At 43.7% G+C, this 27,890-nt stretch overlaps 4 pseudogenes; all 4 read left to right on the forward strand.

The window, feature by feature from the left end:
* The first annotated feature begins 1,408 nt into the window (after positions 1–1,408).
* On the forward strand, positions 1,409–3,992 carry LOC121948148 (annotated as a pseudogene).
* Positions 3,993–4,929: 937 nt separating this feature from the next.
* Positions 4,930–7,577, forward strand: LOC121948146 (annotated as a pseudogene).
* A 772-nt stretch (positions 7,578–8,349) lies between these two features.
* On the forward strand, positions 8,350–11,046 carry LOC121948145 (annotated as a pseudogene).
* Positions 11,047–12,072: 1,026 nt separating this feature from the next.
* Positions 12,073–27,853, forward strand: LOC121948144 (annotated as a pseudogene).
* Positions 27,854–27,890: the final 37 nt, after the last annotated feature.

Raw genomic sequence — 27,890 nt, forward strand, 5'->3', positions numbered from 1 at the left:
GTTATGTTTGCAATAATAACATTTAATCAGGGGCTTTGGGCTTTATGCATTATTTCGTAAGAAGAATATTGAGGAGGTCTAGACTTTGTTTTCCTGGCTGCTTGCTGTGTTCAGTGAGAGTCTGAGAGCCTGGCTGCCTCTCCAGCAGCAGCATGCAGCGGCAGCAGTCAGCCGCCTGTGTGGCGCTGTCCACACTTGTGGTGCTGAAAACAGCTTAGGTGCTCTCCCCCTCCCTCTCGCTGTCTCTCAAACTGCCTCTCTACATCTCCCTCTGCCGCCCGACTTCCCTTAGAGCAGATAACTATTGCATATACGTATTTATTGAGTGTATTTTTCATGTTAGTTTACATATGGGACGATGGATTATTTTAACACCAGTACCACTGAATTTACGAATTTTGAGCTCTGTTATTATTTTATATGACAGGCTTCTTCCAATGGAGGTATATTGCATAATGATGGTGCATGGTATTTAGACTGCTTTGATTAAATTAATGAACGACCAATATCAATCTGTCCATAAAATATTCGACTTTGGTAAATGGTGCTCTCTGCCATCTCTCCCATTCTCTCTCCTCCCCTCTCTCTCTCCTTCTCTTTCTCCATCTCTCTCATTCATTCTCTCTCTCTCAATTTCTCTCTCTCTCTCTCTCAATTTCTCTCTCCCTCTGTCTGTGTGTGTGTGTGTGTGTGTGTGAGAGAGAGAGAGAGAGAGAGAGACAGACAGAGACACACACAGAGAGAGGCAGTAAACGCCTCCCTACACCATCTGCGCTCCCCCTCCCGTTTTGTTTGCTCTACAGACCTCCATACGGGTATTTTACGTTGGCTTACAGCATTATCTTTCTGAGGCTTGTGGAGAGCTGTGAAGACGTAATGACGCATGCAGGCTGCATTTGCTTTCTCTGGCCACAGGAAGGCAACGAAGAGCCTTGTCAGCCACAGAGGCATGTGCATGCATGCAGGTACATACAGGCATGAGGATAGATGATGGATTAACACAGAGCTTTGAATGAGTGATCATTTAATGATCAAGCATTCAGTTATTTATAGAACACTGGACATACCAATCTATTATCTACAGCTTTATCAATAATGAATGTATTATATATTTTAATATTGATATTTAGAGTCTTCAAATGCACATTTAAAAATATGTTGGGGGCTGTTTAATGGACAGTTTAATGATATTTCATATTATAGAGTTGCAATAACCAGGATGATCTGTCTATGATCATACTTTGACGTCACTGTTCTGTAGACGCTTACTGAAGCCACAGTTGGTGGAAATAGATATTCTCCGTCCACCAATGAAATCCAGAGCTGTACAAAGAGATCTACTCCCTCTCACCGAATAGCTTCAGCGTCGTAACCATTACAATGTTCTGCACAGGAGGAGAGGGATGCATATGCAGACACAAAGCATGACTGTCTCTGTTATGTATGCGGACGCATCAAATTTGGATTATAGACCTTCTATACATAGTAAGCTAAGAAGTTGGAATTGGAGTGAGAAGATTTTGGATTTATGAAACGAGGAATAATGTGGAACAAACTGCCTACATGGCAGGTGTTTTTGTGGTGGAATCATTTCTTTCTCTTGTGGAGTACAATAGACGGACAGACTCGCTACAGCATCCCGGAGGAACTAAAACAGGGCTCTGTGGTAGGAAATCTAGCCAAAGATTTGGGTTTAGTTGTATCTGAATTGTACCAACGTAAATTACGGATAACGTCTGAAGATGGTAAGCAGTATTTTAGTGTGGACTTGGGGAAGGGAGAATTGGTGGTGATTAATAGGATAGATAGGGAGGAATTGTGTGGACAAAGACCGTCATGTTTGTTGCCGTTGGAACTAGTCATAGATAACCCCCTACAGCTGCACAGGGTCGAGATTGAAATACAGGATACAAACGATAATTCTCCTAGTTTTCTTACGAAAGAGAAAGTGGTGAAAATTGCAGAGCTGGTCAATCCAGGCGCACGATTTCCTTTAGAAAGTGCACAGGATCCCGATGTTGGCCCAAATTCTGTACGCTCTTATCTTATAAGCAAAAACGACAATTTCAAATTGACCGTTAAAAACCACAAGGACGGTAGAAAAATCCCCGAACTGGTCCTAGAAAAACCTCTTGATCGAGAAAAGCTGCCTGTGCATAATCTTATCCTCACTGCTGTAGACGGCGGAGATCCGGTGCGCTCAGGGACATCTGAAATCACGGTTATAGTACTTGATATCAATGACAATGCACCGCAGTTTGACAGACAGGTATATGAGGCTAATATCAGCGAAAAGGCAACACCTGGAACTGAAATTTTGCGTGTTAAAGCTACAGATGCAGACGAAGGACTAAATGGAAAAATAGAATATTTATTTGCAGAGCAAACTACGGATCTGATTTTATCATTATTTGATATTGAACCTTCGACTGGAGTAATTGTTGTCAAAGGAACTTTAGATCATGAAACGACCCCTTTACATAGGTTTGACATTACGGCTAAAGACAAAGGTAATCCCGAGATGGACGGGCATTGTGGCGTCGAAATTAAAGTAGTTGACATTAACGACAATATTCCTGAAATAATTGTGACGTCTTTGACAACACCTGTTCCAGAAGATTCTGCAATAGGAACAGTTATTGCATTGATAAGTGCAAAAGACCAAGATTCGAGTGAGAATGGCAAGGTCACGTTAAGCTTGTCTTCCAAATCCCCCTTTAAGTTAAATCCTTCAGTCTCTAACCATTACTCATTAGTGACGAATGGGCCGCTTGACCGCGAGAAAAATGGCCAGTATAGTGTCAAAATAAGTGCAACTGATTCAGGAAAACCCCCATTGTCAAGTGAAAAAACAATACTTGTTGAACTGCTAGATGTAAATGACAACCCACCAGTTTTCTCCCTGCCTTCTTATGTCGTTTACGTAAAAGAGAACCATGCTCCTGGGAATATTTTGTGCTCATTGTCAGCAACTGATCCTGATTCGGGGGACAACGCCAAAATCTCTTACTCTATACTGGACTCTAAAGTGCAGGACGTTTCTGTCTCCTCTTATGTTTACATTAACTCGGATAACGGCAGCATCTACAGCATGCACTCGTTTGACTATGAGAAACTGAAGGTGTTTCAGATTCAGGTTCAGGCAAAGGATCAGGGCTCTCCGTCTCTCAGCAGCAACGCCACTGTCCATGTTTTTATCCTGGCCAGAACGACAACGCCCCCGCTGTTATTTACCCCTCCTCCTCCATGGGCTCCCTCTCTCATCAGAGGATGCCCCGCTCCGCTAAAGCGGGTCACCTGGTTACCAAGGTGACGGCCGTGGACGCTGACTCGGGCCATAACGCCTGGATCTCGTACAAAGTGGCGGAGGCCACAGACGCCTCTCTGTTCACTGTCAATCTGTACACAGGGGAGGTGAGGACTAAACGCGCTGTGTCCGAGCAGGACGACTCCTCTCAGAGGCTGCTCATAGAGATCAGGGACGACGGGGAACCGGTCCAGTCCTCCACCGTCACGGTGTCCATCCTGCTGGAGGACGGCCTCCACGAGCCCATCTTAGACCTCCGACATAAAGCGGCCGAGCCGAGCAAGAAAACTGGCAGAATCACCCTTTATTTGATTCTCTCTCTGGCCTCGGTGTCCGTGCTGTCTCTGGTGACTTTTCTCATTTTAGCGGTTAAATGCATGAGGAGCAGCAGAAGCAGCGGGAGTTGCTGCATGAGACGGAGCGACTGTGATGATTACAAGAACCCCAACAGAAACCTGCAGATTCAGCTCAACACTGATGGACCTATAAAGTACGTGGAGGTCCTGGGAGGAGACATGTTGTCTCAGAGTCAGTCCTTCAGATCCTGTATGTCTCCAATGTCAGAGTACAGTGATTTCACTTTGATAAAGCCAGCAGCACCACAGACTTTAAGGAGGTGATCAGTGTTCTGGATGCGTCTTTACCCGACAGCACCTGGACCTTTGAGAGCCAGCAGGTGAGCTGAAAACAATAAACCTGTTCAGACATTATTGACCTATTAAATAAGTGTGTAGCCTGAAACACAATAATTAAAATTAATCTAGGCTATGAATAAATACAAGCGAATTGGAATGAACTTTAATGATGTTCTTTAATCTATTGGCATCTATTAAAAAAACGGTATTTCGTTTACATTAAGAATAAAAAGGAAGTTTGGGTGTTAATTACAAACCAGTTTCTTCGTATAAATAGCCCTTCCTCCATCGAAACTGGCTTCACGACATTGCAATGTGTATGACAAGGGATTCGTTTTAGGTGGTTGAAGAATCCGTTTTGTTCTAGTTGTAGATATTTTGAAGGCTGAAAATCAAAGGTTTTTTTTTCAACGTGACAAAGTATCGTTCCTCGAAAAACTAACTCCTTTATTGAGAAATTTCTGATGGAAATAAATTAAAAACCCCGAGTCACTTTTCTTGTGATCAGAATTCCCCATTTACAAAAGCATGCACAGCGCATATATTTCGTTTTTAAAATAAAACGTTGCTTCCACTATTTGTTTTAATAACTTACGAATTGAAATGTCTTGAATATTTTCCAGATTGAGTTTGTTTTGAGTTTAATTTATTTCCATAATGATAATTATTTGTTGGCACAGAGCCTTTGTAAAATAAAGTGTACAGTGTATATGGGCTTTCGGCATTTAAAATCCTTATATTTTTTATCAGCTACATTTTTATTTATTTATTTTTTCCAGAGAAAATTACCACACCAATCTGAAATTCCCTGATGTTACATTTGTCAAATTGCATTGCGACCTTGAGAGGGTGCAGTAGCTGTCTGAGCAGAGTTGGGTCTCTGTGATTGGATAGCAGAGGTGGATGCTGTGAGCCAATAGCATACGAGACTGTACAAAGAGATCAACTCCATCCCCCATTCAGTCTCACCACAGTAACCCTCGCAGTGCTCAGAGCTGGAGAGGAGATGTGCTTATTCGAAGGTGTCCGGAATATATCTTTTAATACCAATTATTTAAGGATTTATTTATTTTTCGAGACTCCATTCAGACGATGGCTGTGAATGATGAGTTGTGTTGACGGATACCTCGATGGGAAATAACATATTGTAACGGTGCGGGGATGACAAAGACAATGGGATACCGAGACTGGAGATGGCAGGCGCTTTGGTGGCATCATTTCTTTCTCTTGTGGAGTACAATAGACGGACAGACTCGTTACAGCATCCCGGAGGAGCTGAAAACAGGGCTCTGTGGTAGGAAATCTAGCCAAAGATCTGGGTTTGGGACTATCAGAGATTTTTGACCGTAAACTGCGTGTTGACTCTGAGGCTGGTGAGCAGTATTTCAGTGTGGACTCGGGGAAGGGCGAGCTGGTGGTGAATGACAGAATAGACAGAGAGGCTTTATGTGGACAAAGCACCAGCTGTGTTTTGCCTTTACAGGTTGTGACAGAGAATCCACTACAACTACACCGGATAGAAGTGGAAATAAAGGACATAAATGACAATTCTCCCATTTTTGTTACAGAGGAGAGAACTTTAAAGATCGCAGAATCTACTGCCACGGGAGTACGCTTTCCTTTAGAAATAGCACAAGATCAGGACGTAGGTAGTAATTCCGTAAAAATCGTATACTCTAAGTAAAGATGAGTGTTTTAGTTTAAGGATCAAAGAGTTGTCTGGTAATCGCAAAGTTCCAGAACTCGTATTAGAAAAATCACTCGATAGAGAGAAACAAAGCGTCCATCAGTTATTACTGACAGCTTTAGACGGAGGCAATCCTGTCAAAACTGGAACCACAAAAATCATAGTTACTGTACTTCGACATCAACGACAATGTCCCTGTTTTTTAAAAGGCCTTTGTATAATGTAACTGTGCATGAAAACAGTCCCGCTGGTTCTGTGCTTATCAAAGTTGAAGCAACAGACGCAGACGAGGGTGTCAATGGAGAGATTGAATACGCTTTTGCTGAGCACACACCCCAATCGCTATTATCTGTTTTTCAGCTGGATTCAGTTAAGGGTGAAATTTCCCTGGTAGGGCAGATAGATTACGAAAGCAGTGCAATACACGAAATTGATATTACCGCAAATGATAAAGGGGTCCCTGCGATGGAGGGCCACTGTCGTGTGCAAGTTGTGGTATTAGACATTAATGACAATGCCCCGGAGATAGTGCTCACTTCAAACCCAAACCCAGTACGCGAGGATGCATTGAAAGGCACAGTAGTGGCTTTAATTAGAGCACGAGACCTTGACTCTGGTGATAACGGTAAAGTGACGTTAAGTGTCGCTAAAGGTTCTCCCTTCAGTTTAAAACCATCATTTTCTAATAACTACGCACTGGTTACCAGTAGTTTATTAGACAGAGAACGCTTCTCAGAGTATAATATTGAGATAACAGCCACTGATTCAGGCTCTCCTCCTCTGTCCAGTAAGAAAATCATACCTGTCAGCATCACTGATGTGAATGATAACCCTCCTATATTCACTCAGCCCTCATATAATGTGTATTTAAAAGAGAATGGGGTCCCAGGCTCTATACTATACTCAGTATCAGCGTCTGACCTGGATTTTGGTGAAAACGCTAAAATCTCTTACTCTATACTGGACTCTAAAGTGCAGGACGTTTCTGTCTCCTCTTATGTTTACATTAACTCAGATAACGGCAGCATCTACAGCATGCACTCGTTTGACTATGAGAAACTGAAGGTGTTTCAGATTCAGGTTCAGGCAAAGGATCAGGGCTCTCCGTCTCTCAGTAGCAACGCCACTGTCCATGTTTTTATCCTGGACCAGAACGACAACGCCCCCGCTGTTATTTACCCCTCCTCCGCCATGGGCTCCCTCTCTCATCAGAGGGATGCCCGCTCCGCTAAAGCGGGTCACCTGGTTACCAAGGTGACGGCCGTGGACGCTGACTCGGGCCATAACGCCTGGATCTCGTACAAAGTGGCGGAGGCCACAGACGCCTCTCTGTTCACTGTCAATCTGTACACAGGGGAGGTGAGGACTAAACGCGCTGTGTCCGAGCAGGACGACTCCTCTCAGAGGCTGCTCATAGAGATCAGGGACGACGGGGAACCGGTCCAGTCCTCCCCGTCACGTCACGGTGTCCATCCTGCTGGAGGACGGCCTCCACGAGCCCATTTTAGACCTCCGACATAAAGCGGCCGAGCCGAGCAAGAAAACTGGCAGAATCACCCTTTATTTGATTCTCTCTCTGGCCTCGGTGTCCGTGCTGTCTCTGGTGACTTTTCTCATCTTAGCGGTTAAATGCATGAGGAGCAGCAGAAGCAGCGGGAGTTGCTGCATGAGACGGAGCGACTGTGATGATTACAAGAACCCCAACAGAAACCTGCAGATTCAGCTCAACACTGATGGACCTATAAAGTACGTGGAGGTCCTGGGAGGAGACATGTTGTCTCAGAGTCAGTCCTTCAGGTCCTGCATGTCTCCAATATCAGAGTACAGTGATTTCACTTTGATAAAGCCCAGCAGCACCACTGACTTTAAGGAGGTGATCAGTGTTCTGGATGCGTCTTTACCTGACAGCACCTGGACCTTTGAGAGCCAGCAGGTGAGCACTGAGTAGAGCAAACAATGACCTTTACAGACTATTGCTTAAGCTATAACTTTAAAGGAAGCACAACGCATGCTTTCTCGGTGTAAAATAAGATATTTATATTGATTTAAAATCGTCGTTAGTTGTTATCTTGTTAGTGTGGTATTTGAAATGAAAATATTCATTTTATGTGCAAAGTAAAACATTTTATTTGTCTAGCTACCTTCTGCAACTTTTGTTGCACAGCGGCTGGTATCATTTGATCTCTAGAGTGTGTTGGATGTTGAATAGCTTTTCGAGCTGAGTGTTTCAGCACCACAAGGATGGACAGCGACTCTGACCTGCATGTGGCGTAAAAAGGGCACCATACCAGACTGTTGCTGACGGCTTTTACTCAGTGGGAAACAATGAAAATAAATGAGGTTTTAACTAACACACGTAATCATTTTCTGTTGTTACATTTACTGGACTTAATGTCTAACATAAACGCTGCTGATGGCATTTACTCATTAGAAATGAAAGCCAAGGAAAATAAATATGGTCTCAGTAAAATCATTGTGTTAACAGTTAATATGCTGTATATTTGATATACAGACATTTATTTGAATGTGTAATTTGATATACAATTATTTATTTTGCATTATTAGAATCCGTGGAAATTTAAATGGCATCTCATATCTGTGTTTCACCTACTCTACCATGACAATGTAAAGGGGACAGTGTGTCTTTAACGATGCTGCTCAGTTTCCCTCTCATTGGATGTGAGAGATGGATGCTGAGCACCAATAGCATTCAGCACTGTACAAAGAGATCTACTCCCTCCCCCATGCAGCTTCAGCACCAAAACCACAATGCTCGGAGTGGGAGGAGAGTAGGTAAATGCTTCGTATATCCGGACTAAAAGCTTATATCTTAATTTTATTTTTGACCATGAACAGGCGCATTTTTAACGGAGTATGTCACGCTCGCGGAATATGGATTTTAACTTTATGTTTTTTGTTTTTGTGGATTGGAAATGATGTTTTTTACTGAACCAAGGATGACAAAGACAATAGGATACCGAAACTGGAGATGGCAGGCGCTTTGGTGGCATCATTTCTTTCTCTTGTGGAGTACAATAGACGGGCAGACTCGTTACAGCATCCCGGAGGAGCTGAAACAGGGCTCTGTGGTAGGAAATCTAGCCAAAGATCTGGGTTTGGGACTATCTGAGATTTTTGACCGTAAACTGCGTGTCGCCTCTGAGGCTGGTGAGCAGTATTTTACTGTGGATGCGGGGAAGGGCGAGCTGGTGGTGAATGACAGAATAGACAGAGAGGCTTTATGTGGACAAAGCGCCAGCTGTGTTCTACCTCTGCAAGTGGTTATTGAGGACCCGCTACAGTTGCACCGAATAGAGGTTGAAATACGAGATATGAATGACAATTCTCCGAGTTTCCTTTCAAATGAGTTGTCTTTAAAAATAGCAGAACTAGCATTAGTTGGCACGCGCTTTCTTTTGGAGAGCGCAACAGACCCCGACGTTGGAAGCAATTCACTCAAATCATATACTCTGAGTAAAAATGAGTGTTGTTCCCTTAAAATAAAAGAAATAGAGGGTGGTAAGACCGTCCCAGAACTTGTTTTGGAAAAGCCTCTCGATCGAGAGAAAAAGCTGTTCACAAAATATTACTGACAGCATTAGATGGCGGGAGTCCAGTAAGATCCGGAACCTCACAAATTACAATAAATGTGCTTGATACAAATGATAACTTTCCTGTTTTTGAGAAAAATATTTACAAAGTAACCCTATGTGAAAAAAGTTTGAAGGGGGCTATTGTTATCAAGCCCAAAGCCACGGATGCAGATGAAGGTTAAATGGTGAGATTGAATTCTCATTTGGCTCTCGGACACCAGATTATGTATTGTCAATCTTCGATATCAACCCCTTAACAGGTGAGATAACCCTGAAGGGTGACTTAGACTATGAAACTACTAAGTCTTATGACATTGACGTAATTGCAAAAGATAAAGGCAGCCCTGAAATGGAGGGCCACTGTCGCGTGCAAGTTGATATAACTGATTTCAATGATAATGCTCCAGAAATTGTTTTCACTTCTCAGCCAAAGCCAGTGCGCGAAGATGCGCCAAGTGGCACCGTAGTTGCACTGATCAGTGCGCGAGACCTTGACTCTGGTGATAACGGTAAAGTGACGTTAGAGCTCACCAAAGGTTCTCCTTTTAATCTGAAACCGTCCTTTTCTAATAATTATGCACTGGTTACCAGTGCTGTTTTAGATCGAGAGAATTTCTCAGAATATAATGTTGAGATAACAGCACTGATTCAGGTTCTCCTCCTCTGTCCAGTAAGAAAAGTATACCTGTCAGCATCACTGATGTGAATGATAACCCTCCTATATTCACTCAGCCCTCCTATAATGTGTATTTAAAAGAGAATGGGGTCCCAGGCTCTATACTGTACTCAGTATCAGCGTCTGACCTGGATTTTGGTGAAAACGCTAAAATCTCTTACTCTATACTGGACTCTAAAGTGCAGGACGTTTCCGTCTCCTCTTATGTTTACATTAACTCAGATAACGGCAGCATCTACAGCATGCACTCGTTTGACTATGAGAAACTGAAGGTATTTCAGATCCAGGTTCAGGCAAAGGATCAGGGCTCTCCGTCTCTCTCAGCAGCAACGCCACTGTCCATGTTTTTGTCCTGGACCAAAACGACAACGCCCCCGCTGTTATTTACCCCTCCTCCGCCATGGGCTCCCTCTCTCATCAGAGGATGCCCCGCTCCGCTAAAGCGGGTCACCTGGTTACCAAGGTGACGGCCGTGGACGCTGACTCGGGCCATAACGCCTGGATCTCCTACAAAGTGGCGGAGGCCACAGACGCCTCTCTGTTCACTGTCAATCTGTACACAGGGGAGGTGAGGACTAAACGCGCTGTGTCCGAGCAGGACGACTCCTCTCAGAGACTTCTCATAGAGATCAGGGACGACGGGGAACCGGTCCAGTCCTCCACTGTCACGGTGTCCATCCTGCTGGAGGACGGCCTCCACGAGCCCATCTTAGACCTCCGACATAAAGCGGCCGAGCCGAGCAAGAAAACTGGCAGAATCACCCTTTATTTGATTCTCTCTCTGGCCTCGGTGTCCGTGCTGTCTCTGGTGACTTTTCTCATCTTAGCGGTTAAATGCATGAGGAGCAGCAGAAGCAGCGGGAGTTGCTGCATGAGACGGAGCGACTGTGATGATTACAAGAACCCCAACAGAAACCTGCAGATTCAGCTCAACACTGATGGACCTATAAAGTACGTGGAGGTCCTGGGAGGAGACATGTTGTCTCAGAGTCAGTCCTTCAGGTCCTGTATGTCTCCAATGTCAGAGTACAGTGATTTCCCCTTTGGTAAGGCCCAGCCGCACCACAGATTTTAAGGAGGTGATCAGTGTTCTGGATGCGTCTTTACCCGACAGCACCTGGACCTTTGAGAGCCAGCAGGTGAGCTGAAAACCTGAAGTCATTGTGTGGTACTGTATCTATGAATATCAGATTAACCGTATTGTCCTCATTAAATTTCTAAGATCACTTTTAAATATCCAGTAGCAATGCGTGATTTCTTTGCTAGACGCGTGTACATTTAAAAAAAAAGTGTTTTCTTTTTCTCTGTTAGAGAAACCAAATCCGTTTTATGGCCATATGATCAGCGCAAGAGTTATTATTCTTTCTCATAACTTACGTGACACGTTGCGATACATTTCAGACAATTGATAAAATTCACCTATCAATTTTCATTAAATTTAATAATATCTATTATGTTGCATTTTTCCAAATCTTCAATCAAATGTCTAGGTTAAAAAGGATCGGGGATTTTTTCATACCTATTTTCCGCCTACATTTCTTTCATATACCAGTATTAATGAACCAAATACTTTGTATTGATTGCAACAATTATACTTCGTTATTGCAGTTTCTATTTAGATCAACATTTGCTTTATTTAAACAACATGGTCTGTATCTTATACAATTCTGCTGCGTGGCATTTCATAGCTTTATAACTTCACTCTCCTGTGATATTTGGGTTGGAGGAAACCAGTTTAGAAATCACGCCCCCCTGCGGATACAAATACCATTGCTTTAAATAACAGCTGCTTGATACGCTGCTGTGTTTTGATAATGAGGAGCTCTCAATGAGAGCACGTGATTCAACAAGTTAACATATTCTTCATACATATATGTTTTTTACTTGGATTATGAAAACTGTATTTCCACAGTATTATATTCCATGTTATTCAGCTTTAACTGTCCTCTCAAACTTTTACTGTGAGAACTGGGTTGATAATTGCCTGTCAGTGGAAGTGGAGTCACTGGAAAGTTTTCACTCTGTGTGTGTGTGTGTGTGTGTGTGTGTGTGTGTGTGTGTGTGTGTGAGTGTGTGTGTGAGAGAGAGAGAGAGTTGTGACAGAGCTGGTCCAGCCCTTTCTTCCAATGAGGGGGGGAGGCCTCTTTGCCCTCTCCCCGCCCATGTGGGGAGCGAGGCGGAGGAGACAGAGCTGAGAGTTTCAGTGAAGGCACAAATACTTTGATTTCCGTCCTCGTTTTTTTTCTAAAAAGACGGCTGACATGATCATATCAAAACCTCCCGTCGCTCTATATTTGAAACGGAAATCCTTCCCGTCAAGCCTGGCAGCCTCGTTTTAACACGACTATGGATACATTACGGTGAAAGAAGAAGTTGAAAACTTTCCCGTTCTCCGATCCTCGGAGCGCAGCACAATGGACTCCAGACAGAGGAAGCGCTCTGGAGGAGGGAGGCTGTGGAGGCTTTGCTTCTATCTAGCTGGCCTCTCCTGTGCGTCTGCTCAGCTCAGCTATTCCGTATCGGAGGAACTAAGCCCGGGCTCTGTCGTTGGGAATATCGCTAAAGATTTGAGTCTTTCTGCTCAGGGGATCGTTCAGAGAAGATTGCGGGTGGTCTCTGAATCAACAACGCAGTATTTTGAGGTAAAGCAGGCGACCGGCGATTTGGTTATCAAACAAAAAATTGACAGGGAACAACTGTGTGAATTGAGCTCAGCATGTTCACTACATCTTCAAATACTTCTTGAGTATCCTTTAGAAATTCAACGAGTCGTGGTGGACATTCTGGATGTGAATGACAACGCACCGCAGTTTTCAACCAGCAACATTTCTCTGGAGATATCAGAGGCGGCCGCTCCAGGCACAAGGTTCCGTTTGGAGAGCGCACACGACCCAGACGTGGGTACCAACTCCTTACGCACTTACCATCTCGCAGCAAATGACTTTTTTATTTTGAAAGTGGAAACTAAAAGTGACGGCAGTAAGTTTCCAGAGCTAGTGGTGGATAAACCTCTGGACAGGGAGTCGCAGGCCTCATTTCGCCTGTTGCTCACTGCTGTAGATGGAGGTCAGCCGGAGAAATCTGGCTCAACACTTATGCTCATTAAAATTCTGGATGTTAATGACAATGCGCCCGTCTTTGACGAGTCGGTGAAGAAAGTTAAGCTATTAGAAAATGTGGCACGGGGCACTTTAGTTACAAAACTGAACGCGACTGACGCTGATTCAGGTAACAACGGAGAAATATCTTTTTTGTTTAGTAAATACACACCAGAACGTGTCCTCAACCTTTTCAGTGTGGATTCTAAAACCGGGGAGATCCGTGTGAAGGGTGATGTTGATTATGAGAAAGCTTCTGCATACCACATCACAGTGCAGGCCAGAGATGGTGGCTCCCCTGCTATGGAGGGTTCCTGTAACGTCATAGTGGACATCATTGATGTGAATGACAACGCACCAGAGGTGACACTGACATCACTCACCAGTCCCATCAGAGAGGATTCACCACCAGAGACTGTGATAGCACTCATAAGTGCTCGGGACCTGGACTCTGGTGTGAATGGGGAGGTTACATTAACTGTGCCACCAGGTTTGCCTTTTAAACTTAATTCAGCTTTTGGCATGCATTATAGCCTCATCACTTCTGGAAACCTGGACCGTGAGATTGTCCCAGAGTACACAGTGGTCATCAAGGCCATTGATGCTGGTTCCCCTCCCCTTTCATCAGAAACCACCTTTGTGGTGAAGCTCTCTGATGTAAATGACAATGCCCCCATCTTCTCTCAGCCTTCATACTCTGTGGACATCCCAGAGAACAATGCTCCCAGTGCTCCCATTGCTGCTGTTTCAGCCACCGACCCAGACCTTGGTGACAATGCTCGCATCTCCTACTCCATCCTTCCCAGCATGGTCCAGGGCTCACCCATCTCCTCGTATGTCTACATTAACCCAGAGAGTGGCCACATCTACAGCATGCGCTCTCTGGATCATGAACAGCTTAAGGCTTTCCGTATAGAGGTGCAGGCCCGGGATGCTGGGGTGCCCCCACGGACAGCCAACGTCACAGTGCATGTGTTTGTGGTGGATGTTAATGACAATGTGCCAATGGTTGTGCACCCTCCCTACCCAAAAGACAAAGGATTACAGTTCAGTGTGCCTCTCTCTGCTGGCCCGGGGTACTACATAAATAAACTTGTAGGGGTGGACGCAGATAGTGGGCACAATGCATGGTTGTTTTACTCCATCGCCCCAGGACCAAATTCTGGCATGTTTCGTGTTGGGGCACACACCGGTGAACTCCGCACAGCCCGCAAGTGGGCAGAGGAGGAAAGGGGCTCAACTTATGACATCATGATCATCATTCAGGATAATGGCGACCCTCCCAAGTCCACTTCTGTTAACATTACAGTGACTGTGGATGATAAAGGCACAACCAACGATGCTCCAGTAAACCCTCGCCACACAACCATCAACCACCGCACTGGGATGCCGAACATCACTTTTTACCTCATCATCTCTTTAGCCTGTGTGTCAGCTGTGTCCTTTGTCACATTTGTTGTCCTCATGGTGTGCTGCCTAAGGCGCCGCAGCCTTGGGCTGGGAGACTCTGACTGCTGCTACGGTCGCCACAGGTCCAGCCGTTACCACCAGAGGCCAAGCAAGGACCTGCACCTGCAGCTAAACACTGATGGACCCATACGCTATATGGAGGTTGTGGGAGGCCCCCAGGAGCTGCACACACGCACCTACAGACCCTGCTATTCCACCATATCCAGCAGGAGTGACTTTGTATTTATGAAGACGCCCATGCTGAGTACCAACAACACGCTCAGCACGACACTCAGCAGGAAGCACCTTATGAACTCAGTCAGTGAGGTGAGGGATTATGTTGGAGAGCAAGCATGGCATTGGTGAGATATGCCATCGTGGGATAAAATCAGTGCGGGTGTTTTAGTGTCTACAGATGGGTCTAGAAATGCATTTAGGAAGGCAAGAAATGGTTGTCACATGCAATTTTGATACTGTAAAGGTGTATTTATAGAATGAACGGGTTAAAACCATCATTTTGATGTTTTAACTCTTGACAGCAGAGTGCTAACCTAGATTTCCTCTGTCACGTAGCTCTGCAGTATTTTTATCTCAAAACTCACTCATTTTAGCAGCAGGATGCCAACTCTCTGCATAGTGAAACAGCTCTTTGAGCTTTGTTGTCCTACTAGATAGGTTTGGTTAGAGTGAAGAATGTTTTAATTTTTAATGTGACCAGAGGCTAGAAAGTATCTCTGACTCCCAGTAATAGTCAGAGAAACTGTTCCTTACAGATAAGAAAAGTACAGATAAAGATAAAGTCAGGCAGAAAGAAAGTCGCTAAAAGAAGAAATGTCAAAGGAAGGAGAAGGGGGAAACATAAGCTCTTCTAACAGATGGAGAGGAGGAGATGGACAGATGAAAATATCCTGCAGTGTTGGCTCAGTGCAATGGCTGGGAGACAGAGGGGGACAGGATGACAGAGGGAGAGATGGGGTGGGTGAAGGAGAGGAAAAGGGCCAAGGAAAGAAAATGTTAAGAGGAGTGAGGTGGGGGGAGTCAAAGAATAAAGCAGTAGCTGAAAAACAGGAATTCATGGGGTCAATGGCCTGACCCCTGACTTCCTGTTGTCCTCTGAACTTTTGGTGATTGGTTCCAGGACTCAGAATCACATGAGGCTTTTTTTGCGATGTGACTTCAACACAGACATTTCTATTTTCCATTCTCAGATTCTTAGGTTAGAAATGGTAGTTTTTCTCCTTGTGTTCAGAATGGGGTGTGAAGCACAGTTAACCCAATGATAATCACACGCATAAGACACAGACAGCCCATTTAGTGTTTTGATGCAAAGGAAGCACTGTCAGAGAGAGAAGATGGCTGACTGTGTGCTCACCAGAATGCGTCACTTTTGGGGATGTCATGAAAAAAAGTTGACGCATTCATCCTCAGCCATGCCCTATTTAATGTAGAGTTTGATTCAAGGTCATTATAGATGTTGTTGTATTTTTGGTGATGGCTGTTTCTTCTCCACACAACAGGATGTTTATCCTAGTGTCTGTTCAATATCTATGATAATCTCCTGTTTCACAGGCTGATTTCTCATAACTCTTACATGGACACTCTGTGTGCTGAATTAGGTTGTCCCGGAGGTCAGCAGGGTACCATCTGTCTCCCTGCTCTAGTGACACGTGTGCAACGAGGACAACAGAGGAAAAGAGAGGGAGGGATAGACAAAGAGAAAGGAAGGATGGCTTTTTACGCACGTGTGCAATAGCGACAGACGGCGCTGGCTATAATGGCTTTAGAGCACTGTGGGTGTTTGTATGACTGCGTGTGAGATTGTGTTTACACAGTATCAAGCAAGATGAGCCTACACTGGTGTGTAATTTTAGCAGGACCCTGGGGCCTTAGTGACCAATTGTCAGTCACTTCCCACTACCCTTTTTTGTATCCTCTATAAATTTGCATTGTGCTGTTTTGGTACTCTTTTTAATCTTTTTAAAGTGCTAAATTATATTAAAGATTTCTTCCAAGAAACATTGGTAAATAAATCAAAAATTGCTTTGATTTAGCCTTCAACATATCAGCCTTTGCATTGAGAGAGAAATATTCCCATGATTAATTGACCTTTCTGGCTCAGTGAACACAGGAACATGGCATGTAATCCTGATGTCATTGCTGCAATTATTCCCCTCTCTTTACCAGGAAAATCCTAGATTCATTGCAGGATTTAAATATTCCCATGAACATATGTTAATTTTCAGTCTTTGAGTCTGTGGGAGTTTATAAGGGCTGGCACGTGCACTGAGTTAGGCCAAGTGTTTTGTAAACAAACTTTTTTATGGATGATGAAGCTGTGCATGTGACAAACTGGCTCAGAGAAAAAAAAAACTGTCCTCAAGGGTTTTGTAAGTGAAGTCATGATGTTTGTTAAAGGGATAGGAATATTAAAATCAAGCACCACACATGCTTTTCTCTGCTTTTCCCCTTGTTATGAATTAACAAGGTAATGGATCCAGCATTTTAGTAGTCACACATGCTATTTTCTATATATTTAGATTTCTAGTGGCATAATCGTTTATGGGTGAGATCCTTTGTGCTAAAGGTTATATGAGCAACAGAACAGATACGACTTCCTGTTTTTAGACAGAGCACCAGGTGCAATCCAGCCACAGTTTTTTTTAAAACACCACTACAATTTGTGTACGTGTTAGGAAACCGAATCTTCCACAAAGAGTACCAGATGGACCTGTGTGTGCTAAGTAGGTGTTAGCATGTACTGTGTTTTGTTTTTTTTTTGCACCATTTTCTCAGAGGGAGAGAAAAGGACGAGATTAATTTTATTTTTTTTATTTTTTTTTGACACCTGGATAAACCTTTGTGTATCATGTCAGAGAAGTGGTTCAGCAGTAAAACAGATGTTTTAGTAAAGTTTGTATGTGCCCATGTGCTTATCAGTCCAGCCTAGTGCTCACATAATGAATATCCATCTCATCTTTTAAGACGATAGTACTAACTGACAGACATTGTGTTGCGATAGCAAAGGAAATCAGTCAGGTTGTAATTCACCTGGGCAGCCCTCAAAGCTCTTTGGTTCAACTCAGACATGTAAGGGACACAGACAGTGTATAAAGCTTCCAGGCTGGTATGAAAGTCTTTTTCTTGGCTGAGAATTCAGGCCAGAACTGTAATCCCTTCATCTCTCTCCATTGGCCTACTCTCCCTGAGCAGTCGGTTTGACCTTCTCTCTCTACTTCCTGCCTTTTAAATTTAGCTTGCACTCTTAAAAAAAAAGGCTTGTGCATTTAAATATCTTCATCTCATCATCTCAAGTGATAGACTCACCTCAGAGACTATGTAACAACAACAAAAAAAAAACCAGGCACATTTAAGATGCTCCAGTAATTGGAGCTTAAGTCAATTAGGTTTTGAGCCCTGCATGCCATTAAACCTGGCTTGAGATTTTTTTTCCCTGGCAACTGTTGTCCGAACACTGCAACTCTTAACAGTTTGTGGTTCAGTTGAGTGAAAGGATGAAGTCCCCTAGTTTGACTTTATTCTTGAGCTCGAGGAGATTTTCTTGTGGATTTTACCTGTCAACTGGTGATGTGTAAAGTGCAGCCAAGCTGTCAAAATGAAGCATGCAGGATTACAGAACTGTTTACCTTAAAATAGCAACAGGGCCCAATATTCCAGCACAGCTTCTGTTACCCTTTATTCCACATGCCTGCAGTGGGATTAGACCTTGAAAATGACAAGCGTGTGTCTGTGAGTGTTTGTGCGGTGAGAACGAGTCACACGGATGGAATGCTGGGCCTCTCTGTGGATGTTTGCCTCCACTCAGTGCTGATCTTTTTCTCTCTCAACCAAAGCTCAGACAGACTTGCGTGCCCACGCACATTTACACATCTTTGAGTCCATTTTTAGACTCGAAACATCGACCACTCTGCTCTGATGGAAAATAAGAGTTCAAATATGCTCTTCTCATCCTCATCCACAATGGTTTTATATTGTAATAATGATGTGTGAGTCCTGTCGTTGATACTTATCAGGACATAACCAAGCAGACTTTATCTGACCATGGGGAAACGGATCCTTAGACGATACAGACATTGAATCAACTATTAGTTATTTACGCCTAACTGGATGATAAGGTTGTTCAGTAATGGTATTATTGGAAAAAAGGTCTTCTAAGGACCTATAAAGGACACTACAAAGTCCCCTCTTTCACTCCCCTATTTAAGTTGTTGTTTTGTTCTCTTTTCACGGGGTGGCAGTCACTATTTTGTCCGCATTGATACGAAACACTACTCCCCATATTACTGGTTTTACCAGCCTGTGTTCTCTTTGCTCTTCATTTTGTGCATTCAGTAAGTCACCATTCACTGGTGCATTTGTTCCTTGTTTACCTGCATTCTAACAAATGCTCCATTCTTGACTGTTCCTATTGTTCAGGTATTTTCTCTCTCTCTGTTTTCTCTTTTGCTCTCCTGCTTCTCTCCATCATTCCCTCGGGTAGAACAGCTCTTTTAATAATGCAGCACATCATCTTGCTGGCCTCTCTCTCCGGGGAGCTCTTGTGTCGATTAGGCGGCAGAATCTGGAGCCGAGCCAAGGGTCTATTCACCGCATCACTGCACAACAAGAGAGCCTGAGAGAGAGGGGAAGAGCTAGAGAGATGGAAGAGACATGGTGGCATGGTCAGTGAGATAGAGATGGACAAGAGCGCAATGGGCTTGAAGACCTTAATAGAGAGTAGGAGGGACACGTAGAGATGCACGTAGAGGCTTGTATGACTGCTGAGATGCCATCTTTGCCTTATCGCCATGAGGTCTTGGTATAAACATATCAAAAGACTTTATCTTCCGAGGACTCTCTCTGTCCTCTGCATCTATTAAATGATTCTTATAAGAGCCCTACTCATTTAGCAGGAAGGTCATCCACTGATCCCATACAAAGTAATGTGGGAGTGTCATAGTTTGGTTTTACCTGCATTTTTTTGACCGATTATCTGTTCAATTCTGCATTTTAGACAGATCTTTGTGTGGTCCCCTGATGAGAAATTCTCCATCAGAGGTCCTTTGTGCATCTTATGGACTATTTAAGATTCTGATCTTGTAAATTGATATCATTTGCCTTTCGTTTTTAGTTTTGAGTCTTGTTTTACAAGCAGCGCCCCTGTTTGTGTGTTTATTTGTATGTGTGTGTGTGCGCGTGTGTGTGTGTGTGTGTGTTCCCCTGCAGCATTTTATGCTCCACAGCTTTTGGAACAACATGGATGCCTGAGCATACAGATATTTGTTTCCATCTGTAACCCTTTGTTGAACCTCACTGAAAAACTTAAAAGGTTTTCTAAATTACAGACAAACATGCACACTCACACACAGATGTGTCAGACACAAAGAAACATGTTTTGAACGCGAAGTTACACCTCAGAAACGTCTCACTGTTGCAATGAGACATACAATTCATGATGCATCTTCTGTTCTCTTCACAGCAAAAACCCCCCAACAATGACTGGCGCTTCACACAGGGACAGAGACCCGGACCTAGTGGGTAAGTACACTGAGATGCACACACACACACACACACACAGATAAAATGTCCAGTAATGTGAAGGACATGTTGTGCTGCAGAAGGCAAGCTTATTGTAAAGACAGAGGGAGTGATGAAGGATGAGGCAGAAAAGAAGAGGGGGATGGTAGTGAGCACTGCGACCAGAACAACTTCAATGCTAATTGTAAAGCATAGATGACATCAAAGTCACAATGCAACCATCTGGCTTTAAATTACACTGCGCTGATGATTTTATTGCATGATCCTGCTCAGTGAGTTCAGATTGTTAATTTAAACTCCTGACTGAGCATCTCTGCCTGCTTCCAGGCAGCTTTCTAAAATGGCTGCCGCAGCTTTCACTCCCCCTCCCCCTCCCCTCCCGTTCTCTCCTCTCTGCGCTCTCTGAGCCTGTGCGCTATCACTCAGTACTACTGATGAGGGACGGCAACCAGAGCTAGTGGGGGGATGGGGTGGCGTATGTATCCTTCCTGTGCTCTCTTCAGCTTCTGCCATCTGAAAGGTTACTTGAAATTTAATTTTGGACACAACTGCTATGAAAAGACAATAGATGAATTGTGTTTCTCTCCTTCATTTTTGTGTTTTAGTGAGCGTGTATGTGAATGGTTTATGATTGCCTTTTGCCCATATTGCGTGGGCTAAAATGGAGTGCGTGCAGTAACAGTTTTCACAACAATGATTGCACAACACATTCTCTGAGTCAAGGCTTTTGCCTGAAACATACCAGCTGGGGCAAAACGCTCTGTTGAGCCAAGTCAGGAAAATGTGAGACACACACACAGACCACTGTCGTTATAGAATACTACTGGGATTATGGACACAGTGGACATAATTCATGTTAGTGGTGAAGGAAAAACTTCCCATATCTTGTATTTTAAATGGATATGACAGACTCAACATATTTTCCACTGAGATCTAGGGCACAAAATCTCAGCATTTTCCTTTTTACTTACACCAACTCCAGCCTTCAGTCAAATACACAGTGATTCTTAAAGACTGTATAACATGTTGTGTTTTTAGTCCCCACATGCCATACGGTACACACATAAGATGGACGCCGAAGAATGGGACAAGGTATTAATTCAGACGTAGACTCTAAATGGTCACTTTCTGTCCTTAGGAGCTGATAAGTGTTCTGTTTTATCAAGTCACTGTTTGGTGAAAAAGAGGGAGCTGATCAGCTGATAAGGGCAGAGAGTGTCTAAAATCTTTCAGGTAGTGCACTGCAGTTGAGTGCTGTGCTGTGTGTAGATGTACCTAACCCATAGCTTCTGTTAGTCTCCCTAAAAGTTTGATGGGGTTTGTTGATCGATGTGCATAGGCCACAATGCCTGCTGTGGCGTAGAAAGGACTGTGACACTTTTGAGTTTGCGTGCAGTGTTTCGTAGATTTGTTTATGCCTTTGTATGTGTGCTATACATTTAGTCATTTTACTCTAAGAGTTCTTGTTTTCTCTCCTTCTCGAAGACTGGCTTACCGTACAGTGTCGCCTTTGATGTATGTCTGTGATGGTTGTAGCTCAACATCACCACATGTGGCTTTTTCATGTGATTTACCAACTTGACGACAACAACAAAGAGAATGCAGACAGCTGTCTCATGATTGATTTCCACAAAATGCCTGTTAGAGGTTGAAAACTTCCTCAGTGAGGTAAACAGTACATAAAACCCTTGAGGTCAGATGTCAGCATGTGCACCATGTGATTGGCTGAATTGGCTTACATTAAATTTGGAGATGATGTCTTAAAGGTTTCTCTCAAAACCACAAGGAGAGCCATGCTTAGAGATAAAACGTGTCATGTGAGGTTGCAGAGGAAAAAGAGAGCCCTGTCTGGCCAACCGAGGACATCACTCTGGACCACAGTTCACAATCTTGCCCACAGGAAGTGATAATCCTGACCACAGGAAGCACTTAACACAACCACGGGATGTGATAAGTACAGGGAGATGCTAATTTAGCACAAATGAAGCATTCCTTTTTATCGTAAGTGATTGTGAAGAGGCACAAAATGGCTGCCCTGGCTTTACTGACTGTGTTCTTACTCAGCCTGTTTCTCATTGGCTGCCTGGCACAGGCCGTACATGTTTCTCTCTCCCTCAGTCTCTCTCTGGCACTGAACTGAAAACCACTTCAGAGTTTTGGCAGTGAGATCTGGCAACCTGCTCTTAAACAAATCCCTGTTTTTTATGTTAGAATTCCTTTTTCACTTTTTCCGTTGTGTCCTTTACTTTCTCTTAATTCCTGGAGCAGATCAATTTGTCTTCAGCTGGTTTTAAATAGAAAAAAAAAGATTCTTCTTTATACCCTACTGCTGATATACATACAGTCCTGTTTTCCTCATCACTGCAGCTTGTATTTATCAGAAAGTAGGAGACGCAGATGTGCTGTTTATTGTCCTCTTTGGAGCTGTACCTTCTATCAGAGCTTTTTACCCATGTCCCTGTGGTTTGACCCAGAAGAAGTCAAATAACCAGTGTATTGAACAAACAGACACACAGTTCAAGAGGTTGGGAGATTACTTAAAACCATATATTGTTTTTGCTCTGACAACTTTAGAAGCAGGGTCGATGATGGCTTTATGGGATTTTTATGCGACTTTTGCTTCTAATGAAGTGATGTGACATGTAGTAGTTCTTTTTCGGACATTGTGTACCAGTAGTGTAATGATAACATACTGTAGTTTCATGGTCAATCAAAACCACCATCTAAATATCCAAAAATGGAGGTTTATTAGCACTTTGGGAACAGTAGCAGGGCCAGAATAAAAGCATAGAGAGCTGTCAGTTTTAGAGCTTGTGTTGGTGTGTCACAAGTGTGGGAATGGAAATAAGTAGGTGAGCATAATAGATGGCAGGTCGGCTTTCTCCTTTGTTGCCCCCACATGCAAATTGCAGACATAAAATAAACAAGCCTTTGAAGGTGAAGTTTGCCCAGATGGAAATGTTCAGCACTCACTGAGCGCTGCATGTGTGACTATGCAGACAGCCATTTCCCTTAAAGGTGGTATCATTAAATATTTAATCAGATTTACTAGACGGCGCAGTGCTCATGGTCATACCAGAGAGAGTGTGAACGTTGCACCATGTTTACTGTGTGTGAATGCGCGAACACGCTTGCTACTGTGTGCAGACAGGCAGGAGTGTGTCTAAGAGTGCGTGTTTGTTTGAGACACACCCTGTTTTGTAAACTATACATTCTCCTTGTTTTCCTCGCTCAGTTCCCCTTAGGCTGTGTACTTTGCCATCAGCTGCTTTGCCTTTACATCATCAACCACCAACTGTCAAATCAGACAGCAACACACACACATCGGAGAGGACCAACCACCAGTTATTTACAGTTGTTCTTTACTCGTTTTCGCCACAGGGCAACTGGAGGACCTGAGGTTGCCATGGGAACTGGCCCCTGGCCACAGCCCCCAACTGAGGCTGAGCAGCTCCAGGCCCTGATGGCCGCAGCTAACGGTGAGTCCTATACCTCCTCGTTGTATTTTTCCTCCTTTCTATCAATCCATTTTCTCTTTTCCAAACCATTTTTTCTCTTCATAAGCTCAACGAGGGTGCGTGGGCAGAGGTGATTTATTTAGGTTCCCGTTTGGTTGGAGGGCAACTGGCAAGACCTGCTCATTGATAAAGCTCATTCTGTACACATTGATGTTTCCATGTGGTCGTTTTGTGCTAATAATTTTCCAACTGACATTTACACAACGTACGTAACTACCTGCAGTCCCTTAGATACACAGCACAGCTTATGTGTTGAATTCAATAACACCACAGAGATGCCTGTTTCAACTGTAGACACCAATCGCATGCACAGTGTGTTATCATAAGCAGAAGGCCATAGAGCTACATGGAGATTTATAAAATATACAATCTACAGGCTCATATATAACTAAAGATTCCCATATTGCGCGGCATGCCAGCCTTCTACTGCCCTATCTATCTGTTCCTGCAGTGACTGCCGAACTGAGGAGACACACAGTGATTCATCTTTGGGCTTTTACTGTGGAAGCCTTACTAAAAACATGAGGAAAAAACACATAAAAAAGCCTTGAAAGCAGACAGAGCAACACTGAATACAGTGACAGTCAAACACAAAATACTCAGAAATGATGGCGGAATAAATTCGATTTATTGTCCAATAGACTCAAGTCATTGTTTCCACTGTTATTTAAAACATCACGTCTCCCTCACTCTACACACACACACACACACACACACACAACACACACACATACAACAATCACACCCTCCCCCCTCTTGGACACTGCACCGGACATGGTGTGGAATTTTTCCATCGGAGTGAACAGAAAGACGGAGAGAGAGAAGAGGCTCTGTCTTGGGCATAGTGGTAACCTGCATGTCAGCACAAAGTCAGACAGGATGAACAGTTAATGCCATCAGGAAGGGAAGACCAAACAGCGCGTGTGATAAATACTGAAGGTCGTCTCTCCTCTGTACTTACAGTCAATGCGTTGGTAAGCACAATGCAGCAGCAGCAATTCTGCAGTCAATGAAAAGTACTGTGAAAGAGCTGAAAGATAATTAAATAATGTTTACAGTTACGGCTTGACGCTGTGGAAGCCTGTTAGCTTGACAGTGTTTATTGTGCACGTGTGTGTATATAGGCTACGAGGGACTACAGGATCGGGAAGGGAGTGTTTGCGTCCCTGGCTCTGCAATGCAGGGGCTGTGGGAGAATTATGAGCTGAGCAGCTACGTCATGCACGCGCGCACACTCGGCATGTGTGATAGAAAACCAGAAACCCAGAAGTGTGTGCTGGGGAGACGGATTCATCGTCTCTGTGAAGACCAAAAACATCTGCACACAATTAACCACTGTTTAACACCTCTTGGACTGCTTTTGTTCATATTTTTTCTTCTCATGCCTCTTTTTAGTTCAGCTCATTGCAACCTCCTGCCTGAGGAGCGCAAAACCTCCCTTCAATCAGACATATCTCGGTTTCATCTCATTTTATCCATTCCTTTAATGTAACACTGTCACACTAAAACTTTCAATTTCTTATTGTCTAACAAGTTTCATCCCCCTCTCTCCTCTCCCTCCTCACCCCTTATCCCCCCACTCTGTCTCCCTTCCCCCCAGAAGTGAGCGAGGCTACAGCCACCTTGGGACCCGGCACCATGGGCCTGAGCACCCGCTACAGCCCCCAGTTCACCTGCAGCACGTGCCAGACTACCGACAGAACGTGTACATCCCCGGCAGCACAGCCACCCTCACCTCCAACCCCCAGCAGCAGCAGGCCACGGCCCAGCAGGCCTCCCAGCAGGCGCTGCCCCCGCCTCAGGCCTCGGTCCAGCCCGAGCCCCCCAAGGCTGCCCAGACCCCTGCCTCCAAGAAGAAGTCCACCAAGAAGGAGAAGAAGTAGAGTTGGACGGCTTGAGGTGGAGGAATGACAGCCCCGACCTGATCTGATGAGAAATTCAACCCCCTATACCCTACCCATAAGGTATCTCACTGCTCTGGTGTCACTCACGTTAACCACGGTCTAAATAATGACAGCTGTTCACTTTTGACCACATGGACGTTAGATGGATAGTGATCGTTCTTTCAGAAGTGTCTTGAATGTGCTGAAGGCTGTTATTGGTGTTGATAACCCGTGCTGTGCTAAAGGTCTAGTATTGCTCACATAATCTTTGTCGGTAGATAATTTTGGCAGGGTATGGGGGGTTATTGTGATGGTTTTTTTTTGTTTTTTTGTTTTTATCTTGGCAAAATCAAACTTGGACAAAGAGATTCAGTGTAAAGAACCTTGCTGGGATGACAAGGCTATACGCAGTGATGTATTCAGAGATGAAATGTTAATGTCTATCATGTTGGATTTATTGTACTCTTTTCCTGAGGTGGAAAGTCAGCTGTTGTAAAGTACGCTAGTTGCCATCCATTAGATTCCTATAGGGCCAGCCTTGCAGGGTCTTAAAGCAAAAGTCCTGCTGATATAAGGCTGCTGTTTGACAGGTATTACAGACTCTTCTGCATGCTCTTTAAGGTTCAAACCACATATACTAGTTTAGAGTTGCAAACTATGCATTGCAAAAGCAAAGAGGGGGACATTCTGAATCTGTTATCCTCCCTCCAATCCCAGGTCAATATAATGCACATGTAGCATTTACTTGACACAAAAATAAAATTACTTTTGTAATCATAGTTTAAAAAAAGATAAGATTTTAATCTCCTGATATTTTTTATGACCTGAGCATGCACCCAGAGGAAGGGCTGGCAGAGGGTGGGGGTGGCATGGTGTTGTGTCATAGAGTCACAAGCCGTTCTGCCCATGCAGGTGGTATAGCAGCAGGGACTGGCATCTTGTTTAACATCTCCAGATGGGCGCAAACATGTCCTGCTACCCTGCACCCTCTACCCCCCCCCCTCATACCCAGCGCGTGTCCTTCCTCACTCACTACCCCACACTGAGAGCCAAACAAAGAAAAATGCACTGTTTGTATTTTGAAAATGAGATGATGTAGGGGTAGTAATCACTTCGGTCTTTAGGGAAACACATAGATGTGGTAAACTTAAGTGCTTAGGAGTCTCTAGACACTTTGCAGGCCTTTAGGGTCTCAGCGGAGTATTACCCTCACTATCCTGAAGTGATGAAGAAACTTCTGATGTGACACACGACATTTTTTTTTTTTCCTTTGGGAGATAATGATTCAATAGCATAGAGGAATTGTTTGTATAAGATACAGTATGAAGTCTTTACTTTGCCGTCCATCCATCTGTCAGGCCTCTGGCCAGATATAACTGCATGAGAAAAGGCAGCTTGCAGGCTGGGTCAGGGGGAGTGGAGGGGGGTGCGGTGAGGGGTACACAGACTGAGGGGGCACCATTACATCTACCAGGGGGGTTGGTAAAAAAAAACTTGGCTCTACCCACTGAATGTACAGAGGAACCACTGTTGACCTTCCCACTCCTTAAACTTTCTCTAATGCACTGACCTAGGTAGAGGTCAACAGAGCCAAGCACAGCTGTCCCTGTTGGTGAGGAGATACCATTCAAGAGCCCTTTCAAATATCCCTCTTCCTTTGAAATCAATAGAAAACCTCAGCCTCTCTACCACTCACCTCTTCCCTCCACTCCCTGATCCTATGAGGCTCTTCCCCACTGTAAATAAACACAAGTCCTGTCGATGGTATGAGCCAGTTGTTTGTATAGTAGGGACCACGTACAACATTTTCAAAATAAAAGTCCCTCTCCACAAGGCGTGGCTTACTACTGGAATGTGTTGCATTTTGTTTTTCAAGAAAATTAAGAAAACCACAGATTAAAAAAAGAAGAATCAATTATGAAAAAGAATCTGAAATGTTCTTCAACAGTTTGTGTTGCAATGTAGTAACTAAGCACCATGGAAGCCAACTAACTCTTCAGTGTAAATAAATGAATTAAAGACAACTTTAGATAAGTAAACAAAGTGACACACGTAGACTAGTTAACTTGTGATATGTGTTGCGCATATTTTTGTGTTCATTTTCTCTCTACTATGTTTTATCACCCCATAAAGAAACAAAACAAAACAAAAAAATGGAAATATTTCTATCCTTCTGTAACCTCTTAATGTTCTTTTGCTGTGATTTTATCTTGTGCATTTGTGAAAGAATGCCTCACATTCTCTTTCTGTCCATATGAACAAATGATTATAAATATTATATATGTGTAAGTCCGTCCGCTGCTGAATTAATACTACTCTATCCTGCTGTATTATCTTTCTTATCAAATGCTTAGTTCCCACGCTATACCCCTGTGTTTACTCTTATTTTTATGCTAATATTTATATTGCTGTTTTATTTTCTCTTGAACACTGACATTTCAAATAAAAAGATTCTGAAATCATCTAAAAAAATATGGCTGGTGTGGCTTGTTTTATACTAAACTAAAAA

The sequence above is a fragment of the Plectropomus leopardus genome, chromosome 9 (assembly GCF_008729295.1).
Source record: "Plectropomus leopardus isolate mb chromosome 9, YSFRI_Pleo_2.0, whole genome shotgun sequence".
In the NCBI taxonomy this organism is placed as follows: Eukaryota; Metazoa; Chordata; class Actinopteri; order Perciformes; family Serranidae; genus Plectropomus; species Plectropomus leopardus.